General features: G+C 42.7%; 1 protein-coding gene and 1 pseudogene across 2 annotated transcripts in view; one reads left to right on the top strand and one right to left on the bottom strand.

The window, feature by feature from the left end:
• Positions 1-27,800, bottom strand: part of LOC308531061 (uncharacterized protein) — a 101,348-nt gene that overhangs the window by 34,664 nt on the left and 38,884 nt on the right. The gene's annotated exons all lie outside the window — the stretch shown is intronic.
• Positions 3,742-4,716, top strand: LOC308531062 (small ribosomal subunit protein uS5-like; annotated as a pseudogene). The gene has a single exon. The product of its transcript is annotated as a small ribosomal subunit protein uS5-like (transcript).

Here is a 27,800-nt window from a genome sequence, read left to right as displayed (position 1 = left end):
GTCGGGTCGGTTGAGCAACGGGAGACGAGGCGCAGGCAGGCCGTGGGAATCGCAGTGCGGGGGAGGTACATTGTTTTGAGGTACATTCACTGAGGTCGACCCCTTCCAACTCTCCCATCCACACCTGTCTATCTGAAACAAGTATACAAGACAAGTGTGGATGGGAAAGTTGGAAGGGGTCGACCTCAGCGAACGTACTTCAATCAGACTGAGGACGTTTTTAGCAAAAGCCAGCTTAGGAGTACCCTAATTAAGTGAATAACAATGTACCTACCTATATAGTTTAAGTTTAAAAAATTTGGCTCTCAAAAGAAATTTCAATCGTTGTTCTGTTGATATTTGGCTCTGTTGACTAATGAGTTTGCCGACGACTGGCTTAGCATAATGCTCTCCAGGTCCATCCATGCTGTTGCAAATGGTAGGAGTTCCTTCTTTTTTACAGCAGTGTAGTATTCCATTGTGTAGATTTACCACAGTTTTTTAATCCCCCTATCTGCTGATGGGCACTTAGGCTATTTCCAAATCTTAGCTATTGTAAATTGTGCTGCTTTGAACATAGGGTGCATATATCCTTTCTGATTGGTGTTTCTAGTTTCTTAGGCTATATTCCTAGAAGTGGGATCACTGGGTCAAATGGGAGTTCCATTTTTAGTTTTAGAATCTTTTGTTTCTTAATAACCAGCTAAAAATCAAAGGCAACTTTAGGTTGGCAAAATTTCATTATTCAAAAATTAAAAGTAGGTACTACTGTTCAGCTGGGTCAAAAGGTAAAAAGCCAGCACTTTCTAAGATGGTCATGTCCTTGCTGCAGCCAAACCCAGTTGATCCTATTATCTGAGAATACATGTGTTTATGCACAGGAATGTGTTCATATGTGTTGGGACTTTTCTTTCTTTGGCTTCTTGGGGATCCTTTCTGAAAGGTTAAAGTCGGTGGTGCCACAGGCAGACTAAAAAGCCATCTCATATGGTGATTAAAAAAAATTGAATTTATTTAAGGAAGAGGGGATGGGAGATGGGAATATCCAAAGGGAAAGGTTATACAGCACTGAGCCAAAGGTTATTGGATCCATGGTGCAGCAAAAATATACTTAGGACAGTGAAACAAGGAAGGGCACAGAAGAGGCAACGGGAAAGCCTGGGCTAGACTGCTTTGGACGAGCTGCTACTGCCCATTGCTCCCCTGGATGCAAGTATCATGGGGTATCTTAGAAATTAGGGGCTACATGCCTGTGGGGGAATGGCACAGGCATGCTCCTTGAAGGGAGAGAGGCACTGGGTCCTTTGTCCTGAGCTTATATATCTCTTTCTTGCAGGAGGAAATCTTAGGGGAAGTCTCAGGGGCAGGTCTTAGAATACTCATCAGCTCTACAGGTGTGCTCTTTCAGGATCCTTGTCTCCACTGATTGGTTGGTGCCAGGCAGGGGTTCATTAGTCAATGTAACTGGTCCTGAGGCAGCCATGGCGTCACTTGTCTGGTTTGGCTGCTTTTCTGGGCCTGGTGCTAAAATACAACTGAGGCCTTGATGTTATCTTTAGGGAGGAAAAGGTCAGGGAGTCTACACTGCCTGACCAGCGATATGAAAGATCAGGGGTCCAAACCGCATGACCAATGATATTCTAGGGGAGGACAGCTTACCCTGAGGGCGAGATTTTTGTTTTCCCAGTTTTGCCCCTTGCTGGGCATCTGGAGTGTTCTGCCCTCGTGAGTTTCTGTGCCTGGCCTATTGTCCTTGCTCTGCTCATGTCTGTCTAACACTTTCAGTGTAGTAATAGGTTCTGATAGTAAAAAAGACCATGCTTTTAAATTTTTGGAGAGTGATCATAAATGAAGTTCCCAACTGTCTGGACCAACCTTAACTCAGACTTCAGAGAAGACTTGCTTGATTTAATATTCCTGAGCATTCATTGTTCATAATTTCTAGGGCCATGACTTGGTTCTAGGACTGTTAATGTAAAAAACATTCCAACCTGTAAAGAATTTTTGTGAGTTTATTTGACAATTAAACTGTCAATAATTGCCAGGAAACACAATCTCAATGGATTGAGATAATGTTCCAAAGAATGGTGGTGTGCCATCTATTTTTATAAATTACCAACAAAGGAGGAGACGTAAGTTGGTTACATAAAATTTATTGGTAATAGATTAGGGAGGTGGGAGAAAGCAAAGCAGGAAACTTCTGGGATTGGATAAAAAGTAAAATGATAGACACATGCTTCTTTTACATAGGTGGGTACAGGATAGTAAACAGTCAACAATTAACAAGATAACAATAACAATGAGGGAATCTTTGGTCTCCACCCTGGTGCCCTGGTACATTGGTTGTACTCTGAAGGGTCCGGAAAAAGGGAAATTACAAGTTATCCCAACATTCCCAAGGTATGTTATCGTAGATGCAAAAAAAAAAATAGGCTCAGTTAAGATCAAAGTTAACCCTTGTCAGGGAATTTACCAGCCTAGGACCTTACTACCCAACATACAGACCATCCTTTGTGGTTGCTTTAGGTCTCTTAGTTTGCAAGGCCATCACGTAGGCCTTCCCTGAGCTTGACAGGTTAGCATGCGGCCCCTTTTCCTCTATAGAACTCATCTCTTCATAGCAGAGGGAGCATTCAGCCATCTTCAAATCAATACCAACATTATCTCATTATGTGTGTGTGTAGAATGAAGGGGTCACAAACAAGGTCTTGAGGACTGACATAAATAAAAATCACTTTGGTCCTCAGATATGAATGCAACAACTGTTTATATTTTTGTGTTTTTCCTAATATTTGTCCACAGGCAGACATATTTTTATATGGTTTTAGTCTTCACCATATATGTGCACTTTTAAACTAATAACCTGTGTGGGAAGCACGCCAGGTCCCTGGATAGTCAAGGCCAATAGGAGCACAGAGGCCTTGTTATCAATACACAGAATGGCCAAAGGCCGCTCTGAGCATGAGCCTAATCAGGATGTCCAAGGACTCTGAGTCTAGGAACCGTAATCAGGCCAAAATACCATGAGTGGGTGCAAGGACACATGGTACACTGTGCCTTCTGTAACCCAAATGATTGATGTCATTGTTGGTAACCAGCCTTCTTTGTCTCTAGAGTAAAAGACAGATTACTGACCAACAGTGTGTGAAGAAGTCTGCTAGAGAGAGAGCAGCTGGGCAGGAGACAGGAGAAGCTGCTGATCCAGAAAGCTCAAGTACTACTATGATGTAAGACGGTGAGCTTAGAGGCAGCATGCGGCTGTTCAGATACTAAATGTGGGTACAGAGATTAATGCTACTATGTGAGAAAGATATGTATTCACCAGCTGGTGTCCGGCTGTTTGCCTGTATGGACTTTGATGTAAGGACTGTTCTTGTCTAATGGCTATGTGGCCACTGGCCTCTGCAATAAAGACTCATTCTTATATACCCACAACATCTCATGGCTTCTCCATCTGCTCCACTGCCAGAATTGACCTGTGTCTCTCACACTTGGTAAAGGAGGAACTTGGACTAAGTTCCCAACAGTTAGTACAGTGGGCAGGGTTCGAGGAGGAACCTGCCCTGGTGTAGTCAAATGGGAGAATTTAGAAGAATACATGGACTCAAAGCCAGTCAGACCAGCAGAGCCGTGCAGTGCATGTGCTGGCTCTGACAACCTGTTTTTAAAGTAAGTAATAAAAGTTAAAATTTCTCATTAGGTATGTACTTATTGTAAAACATTTAAAAAATATAGAAAGGGCTTCTTTTCTGAGGAAACCAAATGGCAGATGATGCCCACGCTGCGGAAGGGCCTGGAGGCCCCAGGGGCTCTGGAATAGGAGGCCACGGTGGCTTCTGTGGAGGATTTGGCAGTGGCATCTGGGGCTGAGGTTGCGGCTGGGGTCAGGGCAGGGGCAAAGGCCGTGGAGCTCATGGAGGCAAGGCCAAGGACAAGGAGTAGATCCCTGTCACCAAGCTGGGCCGCCTGGTCAAGGACATGAAGATCAAGACCATAGAGGAGATCTATCTATTCTCCTTGCCCATCAAGGAATCAGAGATCACTGACTTTTTCTTGGGGCATCCGTCAAGGATGAGGTCTTGAAGATTATGCCCGTACAAAAGCAGACACATACTGGCCAGAGGACCTGGTTCAAGGCATTTGTCACCATTGGGGACTGCAATGGACATGTTGATCTGGGTGTTAAGTGCTCAAAGGAAATAGCCACTGCATTCTGTGGAGCCATCATCCCAGCCAACCTCTCTATTGTCCCTGTGGGGCGAGGCGACTGGGGGAACAAGATCAGTAAGCCCCACACAGTTCCATGCAAGATGACTGGCTCCAGTGGATCTGTACTGGTGTGCCTCATCCCTACTCCCAAGGGGCACTGGCATTGTATCGGTCCCTGTGCCCAAGAAGCTGCTGCTGATGGCTGGTATTGATGACTACTATACCTCGGCCAGGGGGCTGCACTTGTCACCCTGGGCAACTTAGCCAAGGCCACCTTTTATGCCATCTCTAAGACCTACAGTTATCTCACCCAGATCTCTGGAAAGAGACCATGTTCACCAAAGCCTGTCAAGAATTCACTGACCCTCTTGTAAAGACCCACACCAGAGTTTCTGTGCAGAGGACTCAGACTCCAGCTGTGGACACCACATAATTTTATACAAGAAAAATAAAGTGAATTAAGAGAGAGAGAGAGAGGTATTATATCATTGCTCTAAGACAGTGATGGCGAACCTATGACATGCGTGTCAGAGGTGACATGCGAACTCATTTTTTTGGTTGATTTTTCTTTGTTAAATGGTATTTAAATATATAAAATAAATATCAAAAATATAAGTCTTTGTTTTACTATGGTTGCAAATATCAAAAAATTCTATATGTGACATGGCACCAGAGTTAAGTTAGGGTTTTTCAAAATGCTGACACACTGAGCTCAAAAGGTTCGCCATCACTGCTCTAAGACAATGCCTGTTAACATTTTCGTTTGTTTCTTCAAACTTTTATACATGCATTTCTTTTCTTCCTACATAATTTGATTGAATAATATATAATTTTGTTTTCTGCTTTTTTATTTCATATGATTTTATGATCTAATTTCTTAAAGTTTTTTGTTTGTTTTTGTTTGTTGTTTTTTTTTTACAGAGAGGAAGGAAGAGGGATAGACAGTTAGAAACATCGATCAGCTGCCCTACTGGGGATGTGCCCGCAGCCAAGGTACATGCCCTTGACCAGAATCGAACCTGGGACCTTTCAGTCCGCAGGCCCATGCTCTATCCACTGAGCCAAACTCGTTAGGGCTACTGTAAAGTTTTGATAAATATCCTTTAACAGCTTGTAATTTGCCTTAGCATTCTCTTGTTAGAAGACAATACTCCCTATTTCTTGGTATTATAATGCTGCAAATGGGCAAGATAGTTGTAAATTCTGATTTTTTTCTGTGTTCCGAATAATTGCCTTACTATAAATTTCTAAAGATAAAATTGTGTCATCAAAGGAAATGAAAGAATTTAAAGCTCTTGATAATATTATTAAATGGCTTTCCAAAGTACTGTATTGATTTATAGTCTTGGCTATCACTCTAAATTTTTATTATTTTGATGGAAAATGGCCAATGGAGAAAAAAGGGAGACAACTGTAATATTTTTAAAAATAAAGATAAATTTTTTTAAAAATTGCATGTTTTTTACTGAAAAGGTTGATGAACTTTATCTTGTTTCAGATAAATCATCTGTCCTCGTCCTTTGCTCACTTAATTATGGAATCATTGTGTTTTATTTATTTTTAATTGAATTTGCTGGGGCAACATTGGTTAGTAACATATATAGGTTTCCATTGTTCAGTTCTATAATACTTCATCTGTATATTGTATTGTGCGTTGGCCACCCCAAATCAGGTCTCCTTCTGTCACCATTTATCCCCCCATTACCCTCTTCTACCTACTCCCACCCCACCCATCCCTTTCCCTCTGTTATTCAACATACTGTTGTCTGTCTATGAGTTGTTTTTCTTTGTTGTTGTTTTTTGTTGCTAATCCCTTCATCAATTCAATTTCCGGTCAGGGCACATGCCCAGGTTGGGGGCTCAATCCACAGTGTGGGGCGTGCAAGAAGCAGCCGATCAATGATTTTCTCTCATCATTGAAGTTTCTACCTCTCCCTCCTTCTCCCTTCCTCTCTGAAATTTAAAAAAAAAAAATTTTTTTTTGAAAAAGAAACCAACAATAAAACAAAAGACAACCAACCGAATAGAGATAATATTTGCAAACAACAGCTTCGACAAAGGGATAATATCCAGAATATATAAATGACTCAAGCAATTCAACACCAACAAAACAATCCAATTGTAAAATGGATAGAGGAGCTGAACAGAGGACTGGATTAAAACAGGCTTGAGCATATAAGCATAACCAATAGACATAAGACACTGGGGGATAGGGGAGGCTAGGGGACTGTCTAGGGCGGGCGGGGGGGGGGGGAATGGACACATATGTAATACCCTTTGTAATACTTTAAGCAATAAAAAATATATATATATATAAAATAAAAATAAAAAAAAATAAAACAGGCTTGATAATTTGGTAGCCTGTGTGGTTAAGTGTTCAATCTCTGCTAAGGCCCAGTAGTAAGCCAAAACCCATTTCTCAAAGGGAGAGTAGTTAACCACAGAGGAAGACAGGGCTTGGCTTCAAAATCCTAAAGGCTTGCACTGTGATTCATCTATAGGGGGCTGCCAATGGCTCCAGGCAGCATCTCTATCTGCCACTGATACTTCCAGTGATCTGTTGGGCCATGTGGCCCAAGTGGCAAAGCAGCTAACACACAGTCTGGACCTGTTGCAGAGTTGTAGAATCTTTTCTTGTTCTGGGCCCTTCTCAAAACTAGCAGCCTTTCAGGTCACTCAGTAAACACCCAAATGAGGAAAATACCTCCAAATCCAGAAGCCCACTAGGCTTTGTGCCTCTTCTGGGGTGTTGGTAGAGCCAGATACAACAATGTATCTTTCACCTTAGAAGGAATATCTCAACATACCCCACACCACTGGTTCCCTAGAAATTTCACTGAAGTAGTAATTTTTGAAGATTTGTTGGATTTATTTCCCACTCTCTGACACACAAATGTCTTACCAATAAGTCTGGAGTACTTGCCAAGTAGGCAAGTTAAATGGGGATGTGGTGGGAATCACTACCCCTGCATCTTTCAAGTCCTTAATGGTGGCCTTAATCTCTGCAATCCCTCCAGGAATGTATATTTCTTTTAGTTTACTATTTTTCTAGGTAGAGGCAGTTCTAGTAGCTTCCAATTCTCCTATCCACCATAATGGTCTTCACTCAACAGGTCAGAGAACCACTGTGGGGAATCTAACAGTTGCAGTTACTGAGTATGTCTATTCCAATTACCCATTCAAGAACTGGGGGGAAAACCCACAGGGTGGGTTTAAGGCAACCACTGGGCCCACTGTGGGACAGACCTCAGCTAAAACTGCACTGATTACCAGACCTCCATATGCCCTGTCTCTGACTGGTAGGCCACAGTGACATTTTGGGTCACCTGGAATTAGCATCAGTTCAGAACCAGTGTCTGGTAATCCCTGGAAGGGCTTATTATTTGCTTTTCTTTAATGTACAGTCATCCTGTTAAAGTCTGTAGGTTCCTTTGGGAAACATGGAGAGGGGGAGGATTAACAGTATACATTTTTGGCAAGGTAGCAGGTTTGTGTCTATATACATTGGGTCAAGTCTGGGAATTGACTGAAGTGCCATGACTCTGTTTTTATTATTCAGGTTAGGCTTTTGTTCACTTGACCTAGAACTCTTCCACTCATACAGATCTAGTCAGAATTTGGCAGACTTCCCACCTATTTCACTTCCACCAAAGAATACCAACCATACTCCCAGTTACCCTATAACAGAATTTTTTTTGGGGGGGTGGGGTGGGAATCTTTCACAGTCATTTGCATTCTTCAGCACAATAAGTTGTTTCATCTATTTAAATCATTATAAATTATTCTTAGATTTTTAAAAATTTCCCTTGAATATTTAATTTTCAAGTAAAATGGATCCTCCAGGAAGCTTACCCATCATTATCTTTTTAGAGGTAAGTAAAGTGAGGGTTAGCATAGGTTTCACCACATAATCTCACACACTCATAATATCATAGTTTCTCCTATAATTACTATATTCAGACCACAACACACACTGTCTTCCATCCAAATTTCAACTTGTATAAGTTCTGTTCAAACACACAAAAACTGTGAGAGACTGACCAAATCTCTTATATAACCGGCCCACTCAATCATACTCAGTTAAAACTCACACACATCAACCTCAAAGTTTCAACATTATAATCACCCACTCTTTCACTGTCATATAATTCTTCCAGACTCTTGGGAGGTAGTCACAAACCACTTCCACATACTGTGCATATTGCACTCAACATCCTCTCCTGGTGACAGTCTCAAGTGTAAAACATCTCACTCACGTGACAAGATTCAGACACAGAAACACAACCACTTGTTCTCACAGATACATTTCTTCACATCACACTTAGAAATGTGGTTTCTGGCCTCTCAGCAAAGTTAAAAATCTATACCATAGATTTGTCCCTTCTGATAGCTAATCTGTACTAGCTTCCACCCTTCTCAGTCAATTCCAGTCTCTGACACACACTTAGACACACAGTGTCACCTCTCCCACGAACACATGTACAGCTCAGGACCAGCACTCGCTGGTGCCCCAGGATTCTGTGATTCATCCACCAGGGTCCCTCCTGGTCCCACCATGGTCCCCCCCGCGCCCCCCGACCCCGTCCCAACAAGCCAGCTTCCTCCCTTCTTCAGGGAACTCACCTGAGGACATGCGCCACCACCAAATCCTCCTGCTAGTCAGAGGCAGGCCCAGCACAAGCAGCCTCCCACCTGAAGTTACAAGGTCACTAGACACCAAGGTTGCCAGTAATCAATCACAGGGTCTCAAACCGCCCCTCACTGGTAAGACACACCACCTTCTACCACATGGCAGAGCTCGTCATGTGAACCCGCACGGGTGTCCAGCACATCCACTATCTCACACGCACGACACCCTCACAGTTGGTGTCACATACATCCTCTCCATCTCATCAGACTCACTCTGGGACTTGTACACTTGTAGACTCACAGAAAACAAACCTCGCACCCAGAGGCTGGATCCCTCCGCACCAGACAATTCCCTTAAGCCCCTGCATGCAGGCGTCCACCCTAAGCGGGTGGGGTGAGCCACCGTGCCAGGCCTAAAATCCCTCGTCGGAGGACTCTGAGATCCCATATGCAGACCTAAAATCCAGGCCTGAGCCATGGAAACTGGGAGATTGTAGCATCCTCCAGGTCCTATTAAAACTGGGCAGGTGCAGCCGGAAGTCCGGCAGACAACTCCCGGGCTCTTTCCTCTCAGACTACGTTTCCCAGAGGACACAGATGTCCAAGCTACTTCGGGTAGGAAGGTTGGTGGAGTGGTCGGCACGGACACAGGTGAGGGCTTACCGACCTGAGGAGCAGAAGGGCTAGGCATGCGGCCTCCTCTGTAATCCTAAAGAGAGGCTGGACCAGAGCCCTTGCTGAGGATGCTGAAGGTTAGGAATCCTGGAACCCAGGGCTGGGCAAGAGGAGCCTCGGTGGTGCTAGGCCTGTGAGCAGCCCCGGGAGGGTAGAGTGGATGTTGTGTGTGCAGGAAGGAAACCAGAGAGTGTGTCTGCAATGAATGTATTTGGTTGTTTGTTGTGACAGCGACTGGATTCGTGATCGTGCCTATGTGACAATGTAATTGTGTGGGTGAGGGGTTGTGTGAATGGAGCTTATGATTGCGGGTGGCTATTTGTAAGCCCGTTTACTTGCATAAAAGCACATTTACACAAACCGTTACACTCAGACTCACACCATCAGGCAGTTAGGGAGACACTACAGTAGTCACCTATAGATTCATACACACAACACAAAGCCAAAAATCACATAATTTACCCCCAAGTTTATCATCATCACACAACCTTAGAAAAAGCCACATAGGTACTAAAAACACCCCCCCCCCTCCCCGCCGAAACAACAACCACCACCATTACCCTTATGTCCACTTAGTCCTCACAAACAATTATCTGAGGCACTCACACATACCACTAAGAATCATAGAAACAGCTATGATGGACCATAGACACAGACAGGTCTACTCTACATCGCACTCAAGGTCACACAGAGTTTGAGTTCCAAGAAAGGCCTGGTGTCTCATAATTCTTCTCTACCTCACTACTTCTGCCAGTCCCCTTAGAAATACCTAGGGAAGGAGGAAAGAGTGGCACTGTAACACATCCAAAAATAGTGTCTGAGATGACTAGGTGCTGCTTCTTACCTGAAATGTGCATATTAACTATTATAGATGTCCCCCATTTCCCTCCCCTCTTTGCCCACCTCCATCCAGCCCCTGACCCCCTTCCTCCAGTCCCCTGGCCTTCACCACATGGTGGTCTATGTCCATGAGCTATACTATATATGCTTTGGTTTAATCTCTTCACCTTCTTTTATCTAATCTGTCCCCCAGCCACCCCCCCCCACCCCGATATCTGTCAGTCTGTTTCATGTATCTACGCCTCTGGTTCTGTTTTTGTCAGTTTATTTTGTTCATGAGATTCCACATGTAACTGAGATCATATGGTATTTGTTTTCCTCTGATGACTTATTTTGCTTGGCATAATAATCTCCAGCTCCATCCATATTAACTTTTAAAATTCCTGTGTTATATTACTTTATTTAAAGTAAGAGTTATAATTCTTCAACCATGCTGAACATTTTGTTGCAAATTCTTTTACTCTCCTTATATGCATACATATATGCTTATGTACATAAGTATTTTTCCCCAAAAAGTACACCATGGTACACATGGTGTTGTAATTCCTTATTTAAAGATATTCAGGTCTCTTTGTCAGTAATCAAGGATAAATTTCAGCAGATTTTCCATGACACTTCCAGGTGTGATTCTTTCTCACCAGTACTTCGAGCTAAATGCTCAGGTATTTATTTTGCTCTGGAATTTTTTCCTATTTATTTATTCTTTTCCATGTGTTATTTTAGTCTCTATTTTTGACATTTCCATTATACATACATTAAGTCTTTTTGGGTCATTTACTATTTCCTTGATCTTTTCTTAATGTCCATTTCCTTTTCCCTCTTATTCAGTGATAATTTGGTCAGGGTAGGTCTGAGCAGGTCAGTTTGGTTCATATCATTATAACATTGGGACACTGGTCTGCCTCTCTAAATTCCCCCTACTAAAGACCCTGGGCCCATCTTTCTTTTTTTCTTTTTCTTTTATTTTTTATTTTTATTTTTTTAAAATATATTTTATTGATTTTTTACAGAGAGGAAAGGAGAGAGATAGAGAGTTAGAAACATTGATGAGAGAGAAACATTGATCAGCTGCCTCCTGCACACTCCCCACTGGAGATGTGCCCGCAACCAAGGTACATGCCCTTGACTGGAATCGAACTCGGGACCTTTCACTCCGCAGGCCGATGCTCTATCCACTGAGCCAAACCGGCTACGGCTCTTTTTCTTTTTAAAAATCTTCATTGTTGGATTCTCACAGCCAGCTGGCCTGGAGGTCAAATCCCCCTAGTATTAACTACAACAAGCAAGGCTTAACTACAGGAGGACTGCACACAAAGACCACTAGGGGGTGCACCAAGAAAGTATAAAAAATGCGGAGACAAAGAAACAGGACAAAACTGTCAATGGAGAATATTCAGTTCAGAACCACACTTTTAAGGTCTCTCAAGAACTGTCTAGAAACCACTGATAAACTTAATGAGATCCTCAACAAATCTAATGAGACCCTCGATGTTATGATAAAGAACCAACTAGAAATTAAACATACACGGACTGAAATAACGAATATTATACAGACTCCCAACAGCAGACCAGAGGACCGCAAGAATCAAGGCAAAGATTTGAAATGCGAAGAAGCTAAAAACACCCAACCGGAAAAGCACAATGAAAAAAGAATCCAAAAATACGAAGATAGTGTAAGGAGCCTCTGGGACAGCTTCAACTGTACCAACATCAGAATTATAGGGGTGCCAGAAGATGAGAGAGAGCAAGATATTGAAAACCTATTTGAAGAAATAATGACAGAAAACTTCCCCTACCTGGTGAAAGAAATAGACTTAGAAGTCCAGGAAGCACGGAGAACCCCAAACAAAAGGAATCCAAAGAGGACCACACCAAGACACATCATCATTAAAATGCCAAGAGCAAAAGACAAAGAGAGAATCTTAAAAGCAGCAAGAGAAAGACAGTCAGTTACCTACAAGGGAGTACCCATACGACTGTCAGCTGATTTCTCAACAGAAACTTTGCAGGCCAGAAGGGAATGGCAAGAAATATTCAAAGTGATGAATACCAAGAACCTACAACCAAGATTACTTTATCCAGCAAAGCTATCATTCAGAATTTAAGGTCAGATAAAGAGCTTCACTGATAAGGAAAAGCTAAAGGAGTTCATCACCACCAAACCAGGATTATATGAAATGCTGAAAGGTATCCTTTAAGAAGAGGAAGTAGAAGAAAAAGGTAAAGATACAAATTATGAACAACAAACATGCATCTATCAACAAGTGAATCTAAGAATCAAGTGAATAAATAATCTGGTGATCATAATAGAATCAGGGACATAGAAAGGGAATGGACTGACTATTCTTGGTGGGGAAAGGGGTGTGGGAGATGCCGGAAGAGACTGGACAAAAATCGTGCACCTATGGATGAGGACAGCGGGTGGGGAGTGAGGGTGGATGGTGGGGCAGGAACTGGGAGGAGGGGAGTTATGGGGGAAAAAAGAGGAACAAATGTAATAATCTGAACAATAAAGATTTAATTAAGAAAAAAAAATTAATGTCTAAAGCTAAGTGAGTAACAACAGGTCACTGTGAAATCATTGCCTGATCAATTCTTGTCTACTCATTTGGTTTATAAACACGTTGGGATATTTTATAATCTGTAAAGCTTTTGACACAGGTAGAAAAGGTGGTCATTGCTAATTTGCATCAACAGATGTGTATTGATTCAAACTGTTTGCATTATAAGTTTATTAGCAAATTCACTATGCCTTGGGAAAGACTTTAATAAAGAATGCAAAACACACACACACACACACACAAAAAATCTTCATTGTTAGGAGTATTACAGATGTCCTCCTTTTCACCCCTATTGCCCCCCTTCCACCTCATTCCTGCCCTGCCCCAGGCCTTCACCACTTTATTGTATGTGTCCATAGGTAATACATATATACATATATAATCTTTGGTTAATCTATTCCTGCCCCACTTCCCCCTTCCCCCTGAGATTCATCAGTCTGTTCCTGTTTCCACGCCTCTGCTTCTATTTTATTTATCAGTTTATTTTGTTCATTAGATTTCTTATTCATTTATTTTGATTTTTAGATTCAGGTTTTGATAGATATGTATTATTGCCATTTTGTATTTTATTGTTTATATTTTTATCATTTTTTCTCCTCCTTCCCCTCCTCCTTCTCCTTCTTCTTCCTCTTCCTCTTCTTAAAAAATACCCTTCAAAATTCCCTGTAATACTGCTTTGGTGGTGATGGATTCCTTTTAGCTTTTTCTTGTCTGTGAAGCTCTTTATCTGACCTTTAGTTCTAAATAATTTAGCTGGGCAATCTTGGTTGTAGGTCCTTGTTATTCATCACTTTGAATATTTCTTGCCAATCCCTTCTGGCCTGCAAAGTTTCTGTTGAGACATCAGCTGACAGTTGTATGGGAACACCCTTGTAGGTAAGTAACTGCTTTTCTCTTGCTTCTTTTAAAATTGTCTCTTTGTCTTTGACCCTTGGCATTTTAATTATGATGTGTCTTGATGTGGGCCTTTTTGTGTTCCTCTTATTTGTGTCTCTGTGCTTTCTGGACTTATAAGTCTATTTCTTTCACCAGGTAGGGGAAGTTTTCTGTCAATATTTCTTCAAATAGGTTTTCAATACCTTGCTCTCTCTCTTCTCCTTCTGGAACCTCCATAATGTGAATGTTGGTATGCCTGAAGTTGTCCCAGAGGCTCCTTACAATATCTTCCTATTTTTGGATTCTTTTTTCTTTTTGCTCTTCTGATTGGGTATTTTTTGCTTCCGCATTTTTCAACTGTTGATTTGATTCTTAGATTCCTCTACTCCACTGTTGAATCCCTGTAAATTAGTCTTTATTTCAGTTAGTGTATGCTTTATTTCTGACTGGTCCTTTTTTATGTTGTTGATGCTCTCATTTCCTTGAAATTCTCACTACGTCCCTTGAAGCTCTCATTAATTCCCTTGAAGCTCTCATTAAGATCCTTGAGCAACCTTATCACCATGGTTTTAAACTCTGTATCCAGTAGTTTGCTTGCTTCTATTTCTTTCATTTGTGACATATTTCTTGGTCTCCACATTTTGGCTGCTTCCCTGTGTTTGTTTCTATGTATTAGGTAGAGCTGCTATGTCTCCTTGAATTGGTAGAGTGGCCTTGTGTAATAGGTGTCCTGTAGGGCCTAGTAGTTCAGCCTACCCAGTCACCTGAGCTGGGCTCTCTAGGTGTACCCCTGAGTGGGCTGTGTGCATAGTCTTGTAGTAGTTGAGCTTTGATTGCTCTTGGTGTCACTGAGAGGAATTGACCTTCAGGCCAATTGGCTGTGAGGACCAGCTGTGTCTACAATGTAAGAGCTGCTGTGCAGGAGACACCCCTATGGAGCACAACTTGCTTCAGTGGGGCTTTGGTACTCACTGAGAGTGTGCCTTGAGTGTGTCACTTGTGGATATGTAGAGTTGTAATCTGGTATGGTCTGAAGCTGTCCACTGGGTGCAATGGTTCTGGCGCGTCCCGGGATGTGCAATGTCAGCCACTGCCTGGGGCCACCTGACAGGAGCTACAGAGAGATCTGCAGATGGTTGCTACTTGTATTGGGCTTGGAAGTGCCCAGGTGATGCCCAGCTCTGTAGCAAGGCAGACTGATGCTAGTGCTGGGTCTTGGGCCTCTTATTGAAGGTACACTGACTCCAGCTGGTGAAGGTTTGAGAGATTTCAGGAGAGTCTGAAGTCAAAGCCTAAACAGGCCATTCGTATCTAAAAGCTGCTGCAAGCAACTTGGGTGGGGCTGCGAGTTGGATGGGGCGGGGTCTCCAGAAATCACCAGGATGGAGCAAACAGTGTGGGCCATGCTGATGGAAACTCAGAAAAGGCTGCCAGTCAGCCCTGTGATGGGAGAAGTTCCAGAACAGGAACAATGACCCCTATGAGCACCCCTGTCTATGAGAAAGCCAACCCTGACTTCCTGGCCTGATGCCAGACCATCCACTTCCTTCCCGTATGTCTCTGGATCCCCTAAAGCTGCCAGCCTGGCAGCACTGGTGCTTAGAAGAAACTGAACCATGTAAGTTCATGCACCATCCCTTTAAGAGGGACACCTGGGACTCCAACAGCCTCTGTGTCATTCACCCACAATCTGGCTGGTTTTTACAGCCTGAAGTTACAGGGACTTCTCTTGCCAGCTCTGGACCCTAGGCTGGGTGTCTGGTGTGGGGCGTGGATCCCTTGTTCCTCATGGGAGGGAGGCCTCTACAGACACAATACCTCTCCCAATTAAGCCACATGTGGGTGTTGGACCAGCTCATTCCACATCTCCTACCTATCTCAATGTGCTTTCTTCTTCTCTAGTTTGAATGATGGTTGATCTGTATTTTAGTTGTAGTTTTGATGTGGTTGTGGGAGGCGGTGAGTACCTAATTTACTTTCACCACCATCTTGGTTCTCCTCCAGTCTTCTTTTTTTTTAATTAAATCTTTATTGCTCAGATTATTACATTTGTTCCTCTTTTTTCCCCCCACAACTCCCCTCCACCCAGTTCCCACCCCACCCTCTGCCCTCACTCTCCACCCACTGTCCTCATCCATAGGTGTACGATTTTTGTCCAGTCTCTTCCCACATCCCCCACACCCCTTTCCTCCCCAAGAATAGTCAGTCCCACTCCCGTTCTATGTCCTTGATACTATTATAATCACCAGTTCATTCTGTTCATCAGATTATTTATTCACTTGAATTTTAGATTCACTTGTTGATAGATGTGTTGTTCATAATTTTTATCTTTACCTTTTTCTTCTTCTTCCTCTTCTTAAAGGATACCTTTCAGCATTTCATATAATACTGGTTTGGTGGTGATGAACTCCTTTAGCTTTTCCTTATCTCTGAAGCTCTTTATCTGACCTTCAATTCTGAATGATAGCTTTGCTGGATAAAGTAATCTTGGTTGTAGGTTCTTGGTATTCATCACTTTGAATATTTCTTGCCATTCCCTTCTGGCCTGCAAAGTTTCTGTTGAGAAATCAGCTGACAGTCGTATGGGTACTCCCTTGTAGGTAACTGACTGTCTTTCTCTTGCTGCTTTTAAGATTCTCTCTTTGTCTTTTGCTCTTGGCATTTTAATGATGATGTGTCTTGGTGTGGTCCTCTTTGGATTCCTTTTGTTTGGGGTTCTCCGTGCTTCCTGGACTTCTAAGTCTATTTCTTTCACCAGGTAGGGGAAGTTTTCTGTCATTATTTCTTCAAATAGGTTCTCAATATCTTGCTCTTTTTCTTCTTCTGGCACCCCTATAATTCGGATGTTGGTACACTTGAAGCTGTCCCAGAGGCTCCTTACACTATCTTCGTATTTTTGGATTCTTTTTTCATTTTGCTTTTCCGGTTGGGTGTTTTTTGCTTCTTCGTATTTCAAATCTTTGACTCAATTCTTGCGATCCTCCAGTCTGCTGTTGGGAGTCTGTATATGCCGGGGTCCAACCCCAGCGGGTCCAGGTGTCCCCAAAGGTGTGGACGGAGTCGACGATGAAGGAATGACACGGAGACAGCGTTCAGTTGATCAGCAGCCTAGCCAGGATCTCTAGCCAAGTTCTGGTCTCGATCTCCAGAGAGGTTCTGCTTAGGATCTCCAGCCAGGTTCTGTGTCCATGTTCTCTTGCTAGGTTCTCCAGGTTCTCCAGCCAGGTTCTGTAGCCATGTTCCCTCGCTATGTTCTCCAGCCAGGTTCTGTCCAGGTTCTCCAGCCAGGTTCAGTCACCAGATTCTAGTCAGGTTCTCTTGCCAATTTCTGTAGTCAGGTTCAGTCCAGGATCTTTTGCCATGTTCTCTCGCTAGGTTCTGTCTCTAGGTTCTGAGGCCAGTTTCTGTCCAGGATCTTTTGCCATGTTCTCTCCAGCGAAGTTCTTCTGTCTCTAGAGAACGTTCTGTGTAGGTTCTGTGCCAATTTCTGTCTCTCTCTCTGTCTCTTGCTGTCTTGTTACATCTGTATTTATACCAGTTGATTCCAATCCTATCAATCTCTATTCCAAAGGTTAGGGCGTTTCTTATCTCCATTCCAGGGAGTAAAGATTATGTAGCTTAAGCATGATTATTCATAGTTAAAGTGATTCATTACCCGCCTGGCACTTAGTTAAGGGATTTTATTCCCTCCCTAACTTCAGGGGTAAATCCCTACTTGGGGAAACAACCTTTCTCAGAGAGGCGACCTTGGTTAAAACACATAGTGCCAAGAAGGTGAGCAAACATATTAAGAATAGTATGCCATATATGCCAGGTCCCTTGAAACAGCAAGCATGGACTGGCTCCCGGCATGTATAATATTCTTTATTTCAGTCAGTGTATGCTTAATTTCTAGTTGGTCCTTTATCACAACATCAAGGGTCTCACCTGATTTCTTGAGGGTCTCATTAAGTTTATCGGCGGTTTCTAGAAAATTCTTGAAAAACCTCAAAAGTGTGGTTTTGAACTCTATATCCTGTAGTTTGCTTTCCTCCATTTCTGTCATTTGTGTCCTGTTCCTTTGTCTCAGCATTTTTTATGCTTCGCTGTTTCGATAGAGTGGCTCTGTACTAGGTTTCCTATAGGGCCCAGTGGCTCAGCCTCCCCAATTACCTGAAGTAGACACTCTTGGTGCACCCCTTTGTGGGCTGTGTGCACCATCTTGTTGTCATTAAGCCCTGATTATTGTAGGTATCAATTGGGAGGAATTGACCTCCAGGCCAATTGGCTGTGAGAATCAGCTGTGTCTACGGTGGGAGAACTTCTGTGCTGGAGACACCCTTCTGGGGCAAGACTTGCTTCAGTGGGGCTTTGTTGCTCACTGAGTCTGCCCCCTGAGTGTGTCCCTTATGGATCTGAAGAGTTGTAATTGGATGGTCCCACTCTGACCACTGGGTTACACTGGCTCTTGGATCTAGGGAGGTGCTAATCTAGTCTCTGCCTGAGGCTCCCCAGCAGAAGCTAGCTGTAAAGCAATACAAGTTGTCCTGGGGCCTTGGGGCAGCTGCAGTTTGTTAAGCAATTTTCAGATTACAAAGGGCCGGGCCTTTCATATGCAAAAGCCTCAGTGCACGCTTGGGCGGGGCGGGGTCCCAGGGGTTCAAAAGTGTGGGCGGAGCGAGCAGTATGGCTGCTCTCAGTCCTGTTCTCAGAGGCCCCAGCAATCACTGTGAGCGCCTCCGAGAGAAAGCTGCCCTCGAGTTCTGACTGATGCCAGACAGTCCCGTTTCTCCCATATGAGTCTGGGTCCCCAGAGACTCGCCTGGAACTGGAGCTCAGAGCCTGAGACTCCCTCCCGATTGAAAAAGACAACTGTGCCCTCAGCCGCCAGCCCTCTCCACATGCACCTCCCCACCTTTGTAGTTTACTTCCGCACCGCACCTCCTCTGAGTCTCAGTATGTTTTTCTCTTTCCTTCTAGTTGTAGAATTTCCACTCAGCCAGCCTTCCTGTGGTTCTGGATGATGTCCGTTCCGTCTTTTAATTGTATTTTTGAAGTGGTTGTGCGAGGCAGCAAACTCCGGTGTTTACCTATGCTGCCATCTTTGTTTTCTCTTCCTCCAGGCTATCTTGACTCCATCCTGCTATAGTTGGATTTCCTCCTTGTTTTGAGTAAGGTCAAATTTGTCCAACTTTCCTCTAATCTTTCATGTATGTGTGATTGAGACCAGGGAGTAGGAGACATGAAAAGATAAGAAAAATATTCTGAAGTAGCACTTTGGGAGCTCAGAGTCAAGATTACCTCATGTCTTTGTTTTTCAACCCCTCTCATCCAACATTTTCTTTGGACTCTGAGTTTCTTCTAAAGTGTAACCAAGAAGAGAATAAATATGTTGATTTCTAAAAAGGCATGCCCCATGTAAGTTGGTGTTTTCTTGTCCCTGATTGAAGTCACTTTTTTATATAGGTCATATGAATACCTGCATTATTTATCATGATATTGTTACCTAATTGAAATCATATAATAACTAAGAAAGTTATTATATGATTTAAATTATATAATGATGCCAAATGAGTGACTAAGTGATGATACCAAAACTTCAGGTTCTTCCTTTTTTGTTCCTCTCATCTCTAACCAGTGTTTATATACTCATTAGTGAATCATTCTTTATTTCACATATGCTCAGTCTTCTACCAGAAACAAGGGGAGAAGAGAAATAGTATTTTTGAGGGAAATATTAGTGTTTCTCTTGTCAAAACTTTTGTTTGATAAGATGAATTTAAAAAAAATTTATCTTAAATTTTTAACTTTCTTTTTCTTGTTGACACTATTACAGATGTCCCCATTCCTCACCTTTGCCCATCTCTACCCAGTCTCCAATCCTCCCCCACCCCTTCCCTCTGGCCAACACTACACTCTTCTCTGTGTCTATGTGTTATGGATATATATTCTTTGGCTACTCTGTTCACCTTCTTTCATCAATCACCTATGCTGGCTCCCCTCTGACAGCTGTCAGTCTGTTCCATGTATCCATGCCTCTGGTTCTATTTTGTCAGTTTATTTTGTCCATTAGCTTCCACATATAAGTGAGATCATATGGTATTTGTCTTTCTCTGACTGGTTTATTTCATTTAGAATAATAATCTCCAGATCCATCCATGCTGTTGCAAAAGGTAAGATTTCCTTATTTTTTATAGCCACTTAGTATTCCAGTGTGTAAATGTACCACAGCTTTCTTATCCACTCATCTACTGATGGGCACTTGGGCTATTTCCAGATCTTGGCTATTGTAAAACATGCTACTATGGACATAGGAGTGCATATATTCTTTTGAATTAATGTTTCTGGATTCTTAGGATATATTCCCAGTAGTGGGATAACTGCGTCAAAAGGCAGTTTCATTTTTAATTTTTTTAAGAAACTCCATGCTATTTTCTACAGTGGCTGCACCAGTCTGCATTCCTACCACCAGTGCACAAGGGCTCCCTTTTCTCCACATCCTCACCAGCACTTGTTGATTTATTGATGATAGCCAGTTTAACAGGTGTGAGGTGGTATCTCATTGTGGTTTTAAATTGCATCACTCTGATGATTAGTGACATTGAACATTTTTTCATACATCTGTTGGCCATGTTATGTCCTCTTTGGAGAAGTGTCTATTAAGGTCCTTTGTCTATTTTTAAATTGAATTGTTTGTCTCTCTGGTGTTGATTTCTATAAGTTCTTTACATATTCAGGGAATTAATCCTTCATCAGATGTATCACTGACAAATATATTCTTCCATACAGTGGTTTCCCTTTTCATTTTGCTTCATGGTTTCTTTTGCTGTACAAAAGCTTTTTACTTTAATGTAATCCCATTTATTTATTTTTTCCTTTGTTTTTCTTGCCATATGAGATACATTGGCAAAAATATTGCTGTGAGAGATGTTTGAGAAGTTACTGGCAAATTTTCTTTTAGGATTTTTTACAGTTTTGTGACTTACATTTAAGTCCTCTATCCATGTTGAGTTTATTTTTTGTGTATGGTGTAAGTTGGTGGTCTAGTTTCATTTTTTTGCATGTACCTGTCTAACATTACCAACACTATTTATTGAAGAGACTGTCTTTACTCCATTGTGTGCTCTTTCCATCTTTGTCAAATATTAATTGACCACAAAGGTGTGGGTTTATTTCTGGGCTCTCCATTTTGTTCCATTGATCTAGCTGCCTATTCTTATGCCAGTACTAGGCTGTTTGATTACAGTGGCCTTATAGTGTAATCTGATATCAAGTATTGTGATACCTCCAAGTTTATTCTTTTTCAAGATTGCTGAGGCTATCGAAATCTTTTTTGTTTTTATATAAATTTTTGGAATATTTGTTCTAGATCTGTGAAATATGCCATTGGTATTTTAATAGGAATTGTGTTGAATCTATCCATTGCTTTACATAGTATGGACATTTCAATATGACAGGCACTCATCTAAGTAACTAGAACTAAATCCTAGTAGGGGGGGAAATGAGACACATACAAATCATGTCTTGTGTAACTTAACTTGTAGTGAGAGAGACAAAATAAATATGTAATTATATAGTGCAAGACAACACAAGAAACACTGATACACACACACACACACACAGCCTGTATAATAAAAGCCTAATACGCAAATTGACCGAACAGCAGAACAAGCAGTGGAACGACTGGTTGCTATGAAGTGCACTGACCACCAAGGAGCAGATGCTTAACACAGGAGCTGCCCCCTGGTGATCAGTGCACTCCCACAGGGGGAGCGCTGCTCAGTCAGAAGCTGGGCTCATGGCTGGTGAGCACATCAGCAGTGGTGGAAGCCTCTCCTGCCTCCACAGCAGCACTAAGGAGCAGCAAGCCGAGCAGTAGGAGCAGTGAGGAGGCAGGCAGTAAGAAGCGAGGGGTCCTGGACTGTGAGAGGGTGAAGGCTGGAATGAGGACCCCCCCCCCAGTGCTCGTATTTCGTGCACTAGGCCTCTAGTATATATACCTAATATTTATCTGTATATACATATATGTATATCTTATCTAATAAAGCATGAATATGCAAATTGACTGTCACACCATAATGGTCAAGATGGCTGCGCCCACAGTGGAGGTAGGTATTCCCTAACACAAGATGGCTGCACCCACAGCTGAGGCCGAGTCCCTGTAACGAGCCTTAATGAGCAGTCAGCAGGGACCTGAGGCTGTGTGGTGCTGGGCCACCTCAGGCCATGCCCCCCACCCGGCAGGACTTGATGGAGGACCTCAGGCTGAAACCCCGCCCCAGGGCCAGGCTGGGGGACCTCAGGCTGCACCACCTTCCTTGGCACCAGGCCAGGGGACCTGAGGCTGCAACCCACACCCCGGTGCTGGACCGTAGGACCTGAGGCCACACCCTCCACCCGGTGGGGCTTGACAGGGGACCTCAGGCCATGCCCCCTGCCCATCGGGGCTTGACAGGGGACCTCAGGGAGCACCCCCACCCTGATGCTGGGCCTGGGGACCTCAGGCCGTGCCACCCACCCTGGCACCAGGCCGGAGGACCTGAGGCCGCACCCCCCGCCCAGTGGGGCTTGACAGGGGACCTCAAGCCATGCCCCCTGCCCAACAGGGCTTGATGGGGAACCTCAACGTGTGACCCCTGCCCCGGCCCGGGCCGGGGAACCTCAGTCTGTGCACCCCACCCCGGGTCAGGGGACCTGAGGCTGCACCTCCTGCCTGGCGGGGCTTGACAGGGGACCTCAAGCCATGCCCCATGGCCTGGGCCAGGGGACCCTAAGGCGCTCCACCCGGCCTGGGCCGGGGTACCTCAGGCTGTGCCCTTCACCCGGTGCTGGGCCAGGTAACCTGAGGCCGCGACCCCCACCCGGTGGGGCTTGATAGGGGTGGGGCCAGCAGGGTCTGGATCTAGACCAACGGGGGTGATGCCGGCTGGGTCTGGGTCTCACGCAATTTCAAGGCACATGTGGTGGGTGGGGAATTGACTCTGGTTCCTGTGGCATGCCCCAGACTCTGACAGGAGGAAGATTTTCATATATATTTTACTAATTTTCTTTCATTTCTGACACTTCTATTATAGAGAAAGGGCAAATAGCAATATTAAAATATTTCCTCTAATTAATTCCCTTTTAATGTGCACGAATTTCGTGCACTGGGTCATTAATATATATATATATATATATATATATATATATATATATATACACACACACACACACACACACACACACACACACACACTAGGTGTACCGGTTAATAATGCAGATTTTTTTCATTGGATGGAGTTACACATATGTTGATATATATGTGATTTAATATGTATGCTATTTTGTTGTATTGACAACAAGCTTCAAAACTTCATATGTCAAATTTGCTGAAGGTGTTAATATCATAGATATTTTTACACTTAAAAATGTTGAATTTTCTGCCAAAAAAAAGAGCATTTACAGGAAGTTATAATTCATTACTTCATTTTGAAGAAAAGTGCTGCTGAATACTTCAGGAAGCTTATGGTGAACATGCTACATCTCAAGATACTTGTGAGTGCTGGTTTAAACGCTTTAAAAGTGATGTTTCGATGTGAAAGACAAAGAACATCCAGGTCAACCGAAAAAGTTTGAAGACCAACAATTACAAGCATTATTGGATGAAGATGCACGTCAAACTAAAAAACAACTTGCAGAAAGATTGAACGTTGCTCAGCAAACAATTTCCGATTGTTTACAAGCAATGGGAAAGATTTTAAAGGAAGGAAAATGGGTGCCACATCAACTGAATGAAAGACAAATGGAAAACCAAAAAGTCATCAGTAAAATGTTGCTTCAACGGCACGAAAGAAAGTCTTTTTTTGCATCGAATTGTGACTGGCAATGAAAAGTGGATTTATTTTGAGAATCCGAAATGCACAAAATCATGGGTTGATCCAGGTCAACCATCAACATCGACTGTAAGGCCAAATCGCTTTAGGAAGAAGACAATGCTCTGCGTTTGATGGGATCAGGAAGGTGTGGTGTATTATGAGCTTCTAAGACCAGGTGAAACCATTAATACTGATTGCTACAGACAACAAATAACCAATTCGAACCATGCTTTGATCGTGAAATAACCAGAATGTGCCAGAAGACACGGCAAAGTAATTTTGCTTCATGATGACACACCATCACACACTTCAAAACCAGTTAAAGACACGTTAAAATATCTTGCCTGGGAAGTATTAACCCACCTGCCGTATTCACCAGACCTTGCTCCTTCCGATTACCACTGTTCTGATCGATGGCACACACACTTTCTGAGCAGCACTTCACAACATACAAAGAAGTGGAAAATTGGGTCTCTGAATGGTTTGCCTCAAAACAAGAAAAGTTCTGTTGGGACAGTATCCATAAATTACCTGAGAGATGGGGAAATGTGTAGCTAGCGATGGACATTACTTTGAATAAAGCACTTTTGATGTTTCTCTTGAAATTATCGTGTTTTCTTTGATTACAAAATCCGCATTATTAACCAGTACACCGTGTGTGTGTGTGTGTGTGTGTGTGTGTGTGTATGTATAATTATATGGTAAACTTAAGACCAATGAGCAAATATGTGCCTTATGAGTCAGTGTATATGAGCTTTAGCTCACCTATTAAAAGAAAAAGGCTTTTAGAATTAGTCACAAATAAAACTCAACTCTATATCTGACATTTAAGTGATTCTGTAATTTAGAAATGTTACTTAAAAGGATGGATAAATTATATCAGGCAAATAGAAACTAAAAAAAGCAGACTAAAATTCAGGCCACATCACACCATTAAACAAGGCAAAGAAGGGGCACTATATAATTCTAAGATTTAAATTTCAAAATGAAGATATAATAGTTATGAATACACATGTATCAAATATTACAGCAACAACTTTCCAAAAGTAAATGGAAGGACACTCAGAAGAAGAAACAGATACTTGCGAGCATTAGGAGACATTAATTCACTCAAAGTCAGACCAAATGGACACAATTCAGTGAGAATATAGAAGTCCTAAATCACATACTCCCTGAAATTTCCCTTACTAATGTAGATTAAATTCTGTATGCTAATAATAGTGAATATCCATTATTTCCAAGTGTCATGGACCAGTGGAATTTACTAGCAAAATCAGAAAAATAAAATTACTTTTAGCAGCAGTTGGTAAAATCTTGCTGGGGTCCAACCCCAGCAGGTCCAGGGGTCCCCAAAGGTGTAGACGGAGTCGGCGAAGAAGGAAGGACACGGAGGCAGTGTTCTGTTGATCAGCAGCCTAGCCAGGATCTCCAGCCAAGTTCTGGTCTCGATCTCCAGAGAGGTTCTGCTTAGGATCTCCAGCCAGGTTCTGTGTCCATGTTCTCTTGCTAGGTTCTCCAGGTTCTCCAGCCAGGTTCTGTAGCCATGTTCCCTCGCTAGGTTCTCCAGTCAGGTTCTGTCCAGGTTCTCCAGCCAGGTTCAGCCACCAGATTCTAGTCAGGTTCTCTTGCCAATTTCTGTAGTCAGGTTCAGTCCAGGATCTTTTGCCATGTTCTCTCGCTAGGTTCTGTCTCTAGGTTCTGAGGCCAGTTTCTGTCCAGGATCTTTTGCCATGTTCTCTCCAGCGAAGTTCTTCTGTCCCTAGAGAACGTTCTGTGTAGGTTCTGTGCCTAGGTTCTGTCTCTCTCTCTTCTGTCTTCTTACATCTAAGGGAACCCTGTTCGGGCACCAGATGCCAGGGTCCAGCCCCAGTGGGTCCAGGGGTCCCCAAAGGTGTGGACGGAGTCAGCGAAGAAGGAATGACAAGGAGGCAGCGTTCAGTTGATTAGCAGCCTAGCCAGGATCTCTAGCCAGGATCTCCAGCCAAGTTCTGGTCTGGATCTCCAGCGAAGTTCTGGTTAGGATCTCCAGCCAGGTTCTGTGTCCATGTTCTCTTGCTAGGTTCTCCAGGTTCTCTAGCCAGGTTCTGTAGCCATGTTCCCTCGCTATGTTCTCCAGCCAGGTTCTGTGTCCATGTTCTCTTGCTAGGTTCTCCAGGTTCCCCAGCCAGGTTCTGCAGCCATGTTCCCTCGCTAGGTTCTGTCTCTAGGTTCTGAGGCCAGTTTCTGTCCAGGATCTTTTGCCATGTTCTCTCCAGCGAAGTTCTTCTGTCTCTAGAGAACGTTCTGTGTAGGTTCTGTGCCAATTTCTGTCTCCCTCTCTGTCTCTTGCTGTCTTGTTACATCTGTATTTATACCAGTTGATTCAATCCTATCAATCTCTATTCCAAAGGTTAGGGCGTTTCTTATCTCTATTCCAGGGAGTAAAGATTATGTAGCTTAAGCATGATTGTTCGGAGTTAAAGTGATTAATTACCCGCCTGGCACTTAGTTGAGGGGTTTTATTCCCTCCCTAACTTCAGGGGAAAATCCCTACCTGGGGAAACAACCTTTCTCAGAGAGGATACCTTGGCTAAAACACAGTGCCAAGAAGGTGAGCAAACATATCAAGAACAGTATGCCATATATGCCAGGTCCCTTGAAACAGCAAGGATGGACCAGCTCCCGGCAAAATCTGTCTTAATCATTCCTGGATCAAAGAAGAAATATAACCTAAAAATGAAGAATTTCTAATAATTAGCAATAGCATTACATATTGGCACACATAGGACTTAGTTAAAGCATATCTCTAAGGGAAAGGTCATAGCTTTAAATGCTTTGCGCAAAAATTAATGAAAAAAATGTAAAAGGGACTAGAAGGAAATATAGAAGGCCTTTCCAAAGATAAAAATTATATACATTGGAAAACAGGCAAAAATTATAACTAATATAAATCAATAGGACAAACCATCAGCTCTCAAATCAGGAAAGAAAAGAGAGATCACAAAAAAAAAAAAAATTAAAAGGGGAAAATCAACAGAAACAAAGAAAATTAAAAAGAATGTTGGAAAAATACTTTATTTGATTCTTTGCAAATATATTTAATTTATCCACATATATACTATTTTCGATTGCTCTTTACATGAACATGCCTTTATTACACCATAATTTATATAATAAGTCATGAAAGGCAACCCCCTCCTCAATTCACCAGTGAAGTCATCTGTGGAAGAGAGAATAATGAGCCACCCCATCTCCCATTAAAAGATATCTACATGCTAATCCTGGAACCTGTTCATATATTACCGTAAGTGGCAAAAGAGATTTTGCAGATATGATTAATAGCTTTGAGATGGGGAGATTATCTTGGATTATCTGAAGAGTCAGGGTCAGAGAGAGATGTAAGTATGGAATACGAATACTTCTATTAGAGAAATCAACATTGCTGAATTTGGAGGAAGGGGACCACCAGCCAAGAAATGTTAACTGGCCTCTATAAACTAGAGTTTCCAGAAAGGTACCTTGATTTAGTCTAGAAAAACCCTTGTTGGACTTCTATAGAACTGTAAGATAATACCTTTGCTGTTTTAAGCTATGATATTTGTGGTGATTTGTTTCAGCAGCAGTAGAAAACTTATATGCCATCTGAGTTTGGAGTTTTCTCCATGGAGAACTTTCAATTTCCTTAATATAGAGCTTTTTTGGAGCGGGCATTTCTTCTTAAATCAATGTAGTAAATTGTGTTTTTCAAGGAATCTATTTATCTCAACTTAGATACCATATCTATTGGAATAAAGTTGTTCATAGTATTCCCTTCTCTCCCCACCCCGCACCCGCCTTTTAATTCCTCATCCAAGGATATTTTTTCCATTGATTTTCAGACAGAGTAGAAGGGAGGGAGGTGATTGAGGGGGGGAGGGAGGGAGGGAGGGAAGGAGGGGGAGAGAGAGAGAGAGAGAGAGAGAGAGAGAGAGAGAGAGAGAGAGAAACATCAACATAAGAGACACATCAATTGGTTGCTTCCCACATGCACCCCAACCAGGGTGGGGATCAAACCTGCAACCCTTCTGTCTGTGGGCCGACACTCTATCCCCTGAGCCAAACCAGCCAGGGTTCCCTTATTTTTCTTTTAATGACAGATCTATAATGATGCTCCCTTTTGTATTCTTGATATTGATAATTTATGTCTTCTTCTCTTGGTCAATATACTAATATTTTAACA

This window comes from Myotis nattereri (assembly GCF_964212035.1).
Source record: "Myotis nattereri genome assembly, chromosome: 15".
In the NCBI taxonomy this organism is placed as follows: Eukaryota; Metazoa; Chordata; class Mammalia; order Chiroptera; family Vespertilionidae; genus Myotis; species Myotis nattereri.
This window is presented reverse-complemented; position numbering and strand designations above follow the sequence as displayed.